At 40.9% G+C, this 9,785-nt stretch overlaps 1 long non-coding RNA gene across 1 annotated transcript; it reads left to right on the forward strand.

Annotated features, from left to right (window-relative positions):
• The first annotated feature begins 1,302 nt into the window (after nt 1-1,302).
• On the forward strand, nt 1,303-2,560 carry LOC120686473. Its single transcript, XR_005680200.1, has 3 exons — nt 1,303-1,786; nt 1,862-1,927; nt 2,043-2,560. It is a non-coding gene; the product is annotated as an uncharacterized LOC120686473 (long non-coding RNA).
• Nucleotides 2,561-9,785: the final 7,225 nt, after the last annotated feature.

The raw sequence follows: 9,785 nt of genomic DNA on the forward strand, positions 1-9,785 counted from the left end.
GCATACAAATTTAATTATGAATTAAACTTAATGAAAATGTATTGCGTAGCTATCTCGATACCATGCAATCAAGCTTGGTAATGAATGGTAAAATCATACTCCCTCCTATCTAGACTATGTGTAAGTCATCCTTGACCTCAACACAAGAATCAAATGAGTGTATGAACACTACTACATAAATAATTTTTAGAGGCGGGTAAAACATCATTTGTAGAGGCGGGTGTGGTATCCACTCATGCTTTTCGTAGCTACAAATAGTTATTTGTAGGAGCGGGTAATATGCCTGCCCCTACAAATTAATTTCTAGGGACACGTCACGCCATAATCTGTCTCTAGAAATGCATTTCTAGGGAACGGGTCACGCAATGACCCGTCCCTACATATAGATTTTAAAAATAAAAAAATTACAAAAAAAATGAAAACAATACAATAAAAAAGAAAAAAATATCCCAGCCATCCAGCCACCACAAAAAGCCCCTCTACTACAGAGCTACAATTTTTTTGACAAAATATACACAGTTGCATCAACCGGGTTCGAACTGCTTATCCTCAAGCCTCACATGTACCCTCCTTCCACCATACTACATAGTCACTTGTGACTCTATGGGATACGCTATTCTTTTGTATTACCTCTAAAATTGACTTTTAGGAGTGGGTCACATCATAACTCGCCCCTAGCAATCCGTTTTTAGGTGCTTGTGACGACATCACCCGCCCCTGAAAATACTTTTCCATTTCATTTTGAAAAATTATTTAAATATTAAAATATAGAAAATTAAATAAAAAATTAAACTTCTACACTATGGTTATTGCGAACTATAGATACAGAAAAATATGCCAAGTATATTTTAGTATTTATAAAAATTGAGACTGTGGAAACGTCAAAGTATGACTTGAGTTGTATGAGATATTATATAGTTAGAGCCATGTGTAGGGCAAAACAATTAAATGATCATATGATTCTAAAAGGTCTAAAATAAATAATGTATAAACTATAAAACTTTAGATCTTACCTCTATAACTTTGATATGGAGCTATTCTACATGCACCTGAGGTTGTTTGAAACAATGAAAACGTCTAGATTCTAAAATTAGAGAACTTATAATAATTTTTTGATCCATTAAATGATCTTAAATGAAAAACTTATCAACTATAAAGTTTTAGATCTCGTCAACCTCTACAATTTTAATATAAGGTTTGACCTCAACCAAGATTATATAAAAATACATTTCTAGGGGACGGGTGATGCACCAGCCCCTAAAAATGCTAATGTCACTCGCCCCTAAAAATACATTTCCAGAGGTGGGTCAGATGCTATAGTAGTCCTGCTCCTCTTGTAGGAGCGACTTACCCTTTGGACCACCTATCCTAGAAATCAGTTTTGTTGTATTGGAAATATTCATTCTTACGTTTCAATCATAGACGACCCTTGAACAATCAATTAAAGTTACTGTGAGTCATGTGAGATGAAGACGCCATAAATGAGCTCATTTAGTAGAGCAGTAAGGTGACAAGACAGACCCAAAAGAAAAGATAAATTAGTGCTTTGAATGTTAACAATGACTTTTGTGAAGAGGTAAACCGAAAACAATTTTTATTACTGAAAGTGGGATATCATTATAAAATAATATAACACGGATAAAAGCCCTGCACAACTCACTTGTAACAAAACTTTTCACGAAGTAGCTAATATTTATTTGTGGATTTAATTTTCTGAGCTAACCTGATCCGTGAAGAAGGCGTAGATCGAGTGATCTTCCGAGAACTTCTAGAGCAACGATACATGGTATGGCTGCCCAGTGCACAAGCTTGCAATCTCAAGCTGCTGCGTTGATATAATTATCCGGCTCCGATTCTTCAGGTCTGGCAGATATGTCCTTATAGCATTCCACTCTACGGCGCTGGAAAGGTCTTCTAGGATGATGAGGTATGTCTTATTCTTTAATCTCTCCATGAAATCTGTAAGGGTACTATCTTGGGTAGTCTAAATGGACGACGGCAGTATATTGACTCCTATGTCTGCTCCTTGTTCTTGGGGAAAGACGTTTGTGCAGAACCCAGCCAACAAGCTCCAGATGAACTCATGGGGATTGAAAGGATGCATCATCTTCACCCAGGTACGGCAATGAAACTTTCGCTGGATGTTTGGATCATCATACACCTTCTTCATGATGGATACTATCGCAAGATTGGCTCCTGTACCACAAACGGATACTACTTGAAGGCCCTTGTCCTCTGTGGTTATCAACCTGGTGAGGTCCAAATGGCCGCTATGTTTATCAAAGGTATCTCTTGGCTTGATGAAGATGTCCGTTGTGCTTTGGCTGCTGGCAGTAGAATTCTGCATCATCTCCTCTTTAGATTTGTCGATGAGGTTGTAGCTCAAGTTCCTCTGGCTCATATCTTCAGCTCGGTCCTTGAGCAGCTTCATATCAGCGACCGCTTGGTCCAGGGGCAGTATTCGTGCCTTCCAGGGAGGCTGTAAGAAGGAGCTCTGTATGGATTGCTGTAAGCGAGGCCACAATGACCGGTTTGTGTCCAGGTGAAGGACAAACTCAATGCTGTCTTCAGTATCATAGGACAGGTCGCGGACTTGCCTCACTGTCACACCCGGTTTTAAGAACAAAACCGAATACATAACTATATGTACGCCATGATCAAGTTTCATACATATAGTGGCTTCATCAGTGAATAATCAGTAATAGTATCACAAAAGAGACTTACAACAGTTAAAAGATTATCAGAGTAAAACAGCTTATTCTGGAAACGGAGGCTCCAAGCTTCACGAGCAATCGACTGGGGGCTGCGTATGCCTAGAACTCAGCAACACCTTCAGCAGACTTCACACCTTCTTCTTCTGAGCAGCAGTAAGCAAGGGTGAGTACACTTATGGTTGGTACTCAGTAAGGCCACAAGAAATAACTAGAATGTGATTTAAGTCCATCTTCAAGTTAAATTAATCATGTGAGGGTCCAGGCCGCTCTTGACCGTGAGCACGGCTAATATATCAGTTTTAAACACTCTGTAGAGGTTGTACACTTTCACCACAAGCGGTGTAAAAGTTAAGAACTTTGGACCCAACCATGTTGTGCTAGCTAGGCACAATACCACGCTTCAGAGGTGTGGTTGCATAGGGACGCTACAAGGCCTTTACAAATATTCTCCAATAAGAAGTAGTCCGCTAAGATTTCCAGAGCAGTAGCAGAGCATAAGCCTCCCTAATGGGCATAGTATCTTAGCAAAGCCCACTTCCCAAGAGGACCGGGTTATACCCCATCAACCACCACCCCTCTTGCCTTTTCGGTAAGACCGCTTCAAACTAGAGTCTCTAATTAATTAGCCATGACCAGAGCCATATGGTTCTTGTGGTTGTACTGTTTTCCTGGGTGGTTCTCCATGTTCCAATTAATTAATAGTATTCTTGTAATAAAGTATAGGTAGAAGGATGGTTAGGGCCACTTGCCTTTCTCCAATGAAAGCTACTATTAACTACTGCTCATCGTCCTTTGCTCACTTGGAAAACTTGATCTTCAAGCTTCGAACAGTGATCCTTCTATTCGAAGCAATCACCGAGCAAACATACAAAGCAAACAACAAGTACGGCTAAGAACAGTACACCAAAACAAAAGAAAAGCTTTAAAAGAGCACACTAAAGGGCTTGCTGCTACGATTACGAGAGTGCAAGAAAGGCGAAAAATGGAGCTACGGTTGAAAAGAAACAGCTATCGAAAGATTTGTGATATAAAAGAAAACAAAAGAACTATAAGTTTTATTTAGTTTAATTAGAAAACAAATGTGAAAGACATTTCATAGAAATATCCTAGATTATAATTAACTCATATTATATTTTTATTTATAAAGGCGAAGTAGAACTTAGCAAATTTTATTTATAGTTGTCTATGTATAAATTACACTAATTAAATAATTAATTAGAAAGAAACTTGTGAAAGCATCTAAACACATAGTTTTATGTGTGGTAAACTAAACAAATTAATTTAAAAAAACACATTTAAGTTGGTATTTAAACATATTAACATCAATTATGAAAAACCGAGATAAACATCTAATTAGCTTTTAATTGGAAAAGCTAGATGAGAGGATATTAATCAAATTAAATCTAAATTTAATAATAAAAAAGGAACTATGGCACAACAGCACTACTAAATGATAGCTTACGCTAAAACAAGACTAACGCAACAAGAACGAGCTTAAACGGAGCTAAAACAGTGAAGATAAGGCTAAAACACGGTTCCAGGGACTAGATACAAAGAAACCAGGGGCTAAAACCTAATTAAACCCTAAATGCAGGGGCTAGCACCCAAAAACAGCACTTCTGGATGGCGGGTTCTAATAGTGGTAAGGTTAGGGTTCTATACAGAAAAGAAAGGGCTTAAACCTAATTATTTTTGAACTACTCAGGATCGCGGATTTATTTCAAAGAAAACCAGGGGCTCTTTTGCAAAAAGATGGTGGGCGGCTCAGATCCGGCTCGGGTCTGGCGGATCTACTCCATTGGATCTTGATCCAACGGCTGCAGAGGGTGGGATCGGCTCGACGTGCGTCTGGTGGCTCGACTGCGGGTCGGCTCGCGGCTCCAGGCACAAGCGAGCGGCTGGCGGAGGCGGGCGGCTCGGGAACGGCTCGGGGGCGGCGCTGGCGCCGGCGAACGGCGGAGACACCACCGGAGCTCACCAAAATCGGTGCTCCGGGCTCGGTTCGGCACGGGGAGAGGTCGGGAAGGGAGAGGAGAACATGGGGAACTCGATGGTGGGGTTGGGATGGTGGTGCGGTGGCCGGAGAGGGCTCTGGGCGGCGAGGGGCGGAGGAGGAACTCCGGCGAGGTATTGCATCCAAGGGAAAGCGGGGAAAAGAAGGGAAAAGGGGCCGGGGGCATCCTCACCACCTCACCTAGCTTCAGCGACGATCGGGCGGCGAAGAAACACGGCGGAGTGGCGGGTCACCGTGCGGCGGAGCTCAGCGTGCGGCGGAGCTCGGTGTGCGGCGTGCGAGCGAGAGAGTGAGGGAGTGCGGGAGCGGAAGGGGAGAGCAGAGGCTTGGATGCGGGTTTTAAAGGGGAAGGTGGTTGGTGTGCCGCGAGTGAGAGGGGGGGCGGCGAGCTCGGCGGCCGGCAATTACGGCAGTGATTGCCGCGGCATTTTCGTGTGAGAGAGGAGGAGGCGCGTGCGGGTGTTGCGTGGCTGTTACAGCCATCAAGGCGGCGAGGAAAGGAAGGAGGCGGGGCTCGGGGGCATCCACAACGGGGAAGGCGCGCGGCGCCAGGAAAGGAAGGCGACGACGGAATGTATGAGAAGGCGCCAACATGTGGGCCCGACGCGTCGGTGAGAGAGAGGAGGGGAGGGAGAGGGGTGGCGGGTTGGGCCGGCGTGAGGAGCTGGGCCGGCCGGGAGTTTTGGGCCGCGAGGAAAAAGGAAAAGGAAGAGGGAGAGAGAGATGGGCCGGGCTGAAAACAAGGAGAGGAAAAAGAAATGGCTTTGCATTTTTGAAACTGATTCAAACAATTCAATTCAAATTCAAATTCAGGAAATTCGAATTCAAATTGAACAACAAGCAATAAAACAATGCAAAAACATCGTGAATGCAACACAAGAAGAACAACCTTATTTAATTAAGAAGAAAAACAACCAATATATATTCTTATACTAAATTTCATGTCAAGAAAATAAATGTTGGAAAAGATTTTAAAATTATGAGAAAATTGTTGCTTTAATTTTCTTTCTAATCACATCCTGAAATTCGACAAATTTCAGGGTGCGACACCCACCCAGGTCCTTGCCACCTGGTTCTTCATGCGCTCCCCATCGGCGGTGTTGAGGAAGGACTTCATCATCTCGAACTCATCCATGATGAAAACAATCTCTCGCTCCAGGGTCTGCCATTGCTCTGCCTCCTCCTTCATAGCGGACTTGGCCTTTTCCACCAGAGCCTCAATCAACGCCCTGGAAATCCCGATGACCTCCATTATTGCTCTTCCGGTTTCTCTTTTCTGTTTGCTTGTTGTGGTGGAAAGACTGATGGAAGACCGATGCACAATTCTGAGCCTCAGTGGGATTTCCAGGGCGTTGATATCGGTCTTCCATCTGGAAATGGAATTATAAAGGGCCAGATGGGATGTACGTCCAAGGTACCAAGTTGAAGTATTACTGCAATATAAACAATACTCGTATATACTGTGATAACAAACTTATTAAAGATGTAGACTTCATGAACGTAACTTAATCTCGCCAATGTTTCTATAGCTCAAAAAGAAATCTTGCTATAGCCAATCAATCGTGTAGCAGTTGGAGCCTCTTGGATGCATAGTTATAAACTTATAATACACTGACACTACTAATATCGTAATCCAGTAGAGACCGATTGTCACATGGGAACACATGAGACCAACATGGCCGGCCCTGACTGTTTGGTGGCCCGGTGCGAAAAAAATGGAGGTCCCCATTAACCATAAAATACTAGATACTCCCTCCATTCAGTTAAGATAGCTATATTTTCAATATTGAAAAGTTCAAAATGGATCACTATATTAAGTCTTTGCCTCGAGAGTCCGCAAGTAGCCCGTTCGGTATCCCTGTAGTAACTAAGGCGCCAACATGCGTGCCTCGGGAAGGAGAAAAATTGGATCTGTTAGTTTTTGACATGGACCGCGGCAGTTAATAATCAGAGGAAACGAGGAGTCTCGCCAAAAAGAAATTGCAGAAACGAGAAGAGGATGGTTAACGTGATTAATGGATTGATAAGCATACTTAGTATCCTTGGCCATTGTGACATGTGAAAATATAGTTATCGTAACTGAATGGAGGGAGTAATATTGAAAAACTCATTGTCATTAATGAATTGGGCTATGTAACTGCACGTCCAAGACTATGTAGCTGCACGCACTAGATTTGTTGGCACTTGAAACTTAATGAGCATATTAGCATAGCAATTTTTGGAGGCCTGGTGCGGTCGCACCGCCGGCCCTGCCTCAGGGCCGGCCATTTGCATTATGCAGTATTTATTTGCATAAAGAATTGCATAAATAAAGTGAGTGTCCTAAAATAGTTCTCACTAAATCCATCTTGCCTTTACCGAATGGAAACTTATTTTGGACTCATCACGTTAATCCTCATCATCGAACGCACTTGGAAAAACATAAACAAATATCACATAAAAATCATATAAATCCTGCAATCAAGTCCATATACTCCAATCATCGTTGACAATAAATAATCACTAAATTATATTTTCTAAAAAAAATTAACCATACCAACCGTTTTGAAATTAGTCCAAAATAAACCTTATATCTGTATGTAAATTACCCACCACTGCTACTATAAATGAATAATATAAAGGCTACTGTATAACCCCCCCCCCCCACCCAACCAATTTTCATCCAAAGTACCTATCAACTTATGTCGTCACTAAAAAAACATATTCAACGAAATGTTAAAAATAAAAAAACGTAGCCCCTAAAGATACGACCAAAAAAATCAACATATGTCATTCTATTCTTATAAAGTATCCACTTATACTGTCATGGCCAACAAATTTGCCGCCCTTAGGAACAGTTTGGCAATCATAATCAGCAGGAAAATCATTCTTATACATCAGTGATGTTTCTTATTTATGGATCATCTATGCCTAGCAGTGTCAAACAAGTTTGCCACAAGCATACAGATAGTATAATTGAACAAAACTCAAGTTCTTCCAGAAGGCTAGATAACTAGATAAACGTACAGAAACCTGCCATATCAAGAAACGGATCCAGTTTGACAAGAAAGAGCTTCCAGTGTAAAATCTGGAACTCCTAGGAATTGAACTGCATTAACGATATTGGAGACTACTTCATAGACTTTGTCATATACCTTGCCGTTGCATGCACCATGGTATGTTTCTCGAGATAAATTTGATATAAATCAAGATTTTAGTGTAGTCCTTTGATGCCATTTTATGAATACAAATATCCTTGTTGGGCTTTACCAAGTGGTCATGATATCTATGGTGATAGTTTGAACTAGGTAGTGCACATCTAACCTCTGCTCTTAGTCCTAAAAATAGTTTAGCCCATGATTGATTATTCTGCAATTTCAGTCTTTTATGTCTAACCTGTTGGCTTGTTTTGGGGTAGGAGTTAACAGGTGCTGCTTGCATCCAGAGCATCAAACCAACAACCAGTCCCAGACAAAATTTGGACAATAGTAAACATGATTTGGATAAAGACTTATAAGTTAGCCCTATCCTTGCATAACTAGCAAGGTGGTACTATATATATGCATGCAGCGCTCATGGGACACTACTGGACCACATCCAAATTGGACCGGGTGTCACATTGGTACTGGTTGGAGCCACTAACCGGAACAAATAAGGAGCCTTTGGTCCCGATTGGTGCTTCCAATTGTGACAAAAGGCCCCTCCTCCCCCCTCCCCCCCGCCCTGGCCCCTAGCCATTGGACCAGGACAAAAGGCTGCATTGGTCCCGGGCCCAACGCCGGCCGGGACAAATGTGCCATGTTCTGTAGTAGTGGTTGATGCCATAGATGAACTTCTTATCGATCTGCAGAAATTCTAATCTGCTTTTTTTCTTCTCACTTGGTTTATGCAATGGGCACTATATGCTTCTTTTTAAATGAACTATAGATTCTCTCATCAAAAAAACTATACAAATTCCCCAAATCAAGGTGGGCCGGTGAATACAAATGCAAAGGAGGTCAATTCAAAATTTCATGGGAGAATGTTTGCCTCCTAAAAAATAAAGGTGGGCCTCCTGGTGTACAGGATTTAACTAAGAAGAATAAAAGCCTTCCCCAAAGAAAAACTATACAAATTCCACTGTACCCCTCCTACACCTTGATTAGATTGGCTCTGGCAACTATGCGCCTGGAAATGTTTAAAAGTATATAAATAAAAATTATAAAAGTAATTTCACCCATAAAAATAAAGAATACTTAAAAGTAAGCTTAATCTTCGTATACTTTTATTATAAAAATAATAATATTAATATAGAAAATGGAGATGGCTTTTAAATAGTTTCAATGAATACGGATAGAGATAGTATCAACTATAGATAAGGAATCAGATAAAAAAATTAATAAAAATGAATTCATGTGTATTCACTATAATACTATTTAAATTTAAATACGGATATAGATATGTTTGAACGGATACGACTATCAAATATTTTGGATATCCAAGGTCCCTGGACCTTTTTTACAGTCTAGCCCCTCTGCTTTTATGTTTAATTAGGTTTTAGCCCCTGGTTTCTTCAGATCTAGTCCCTGTAAGTTTAAATTTATCGCAAATAAGCCTCTGGAACTTTGTTTTGGCCATATCTTTCATATTTTAACTCTAATTTCAGCAATTCTCATGCTCACTTGATCCTTGCATCGTGCTCTACATCTTTTTCATCTTATTCATTTCTGTTTACACTGTTTTTGTACTGTTTCTTATTTTATGCATGTTTTTGCTTGTGTGAACGTGTAGATGACGTGCCATTCGAGGGTGATCAAGATCAAGTGATCGAGGAAGAACAACAACAATTTGGGGAGGAAGGCAAATGGCCTTCCCCCTCTGCATATTCTGTTTTATCCCATTAATATCATGTTAATTCACTTTACTTTTTTGTTATATTGTATAAACTTGATGGGATAGCTTTGTTAAAAAAAACTTGATGGGATAGCTACTAAGGATTTACCTAGTCTTCTTACCCAAGCCTTGGAACACCCATTATAATCTTTTGTTGGGTAGAATGGCTTAGATGCTTTATCTTGGGTTGGTTATGATATAATCTT

The sequence above is a fragment of the Panicum virgatum genome, chromosome 8N (genome assembly GCF_016808335.1).
Source record: "Panicum virgatum strain AP13 chromosome 8N, P.virgatum_v5, whole genome shotgun sequence".
In the NCBI taxonomy this organism is placed as follows: domain Eukaryota; kingdom Viridiplantae; phylum Streptophyta; class Magnoliopsida; order Poales; family Poaceae; genus Panicum; species Panicum virgatum.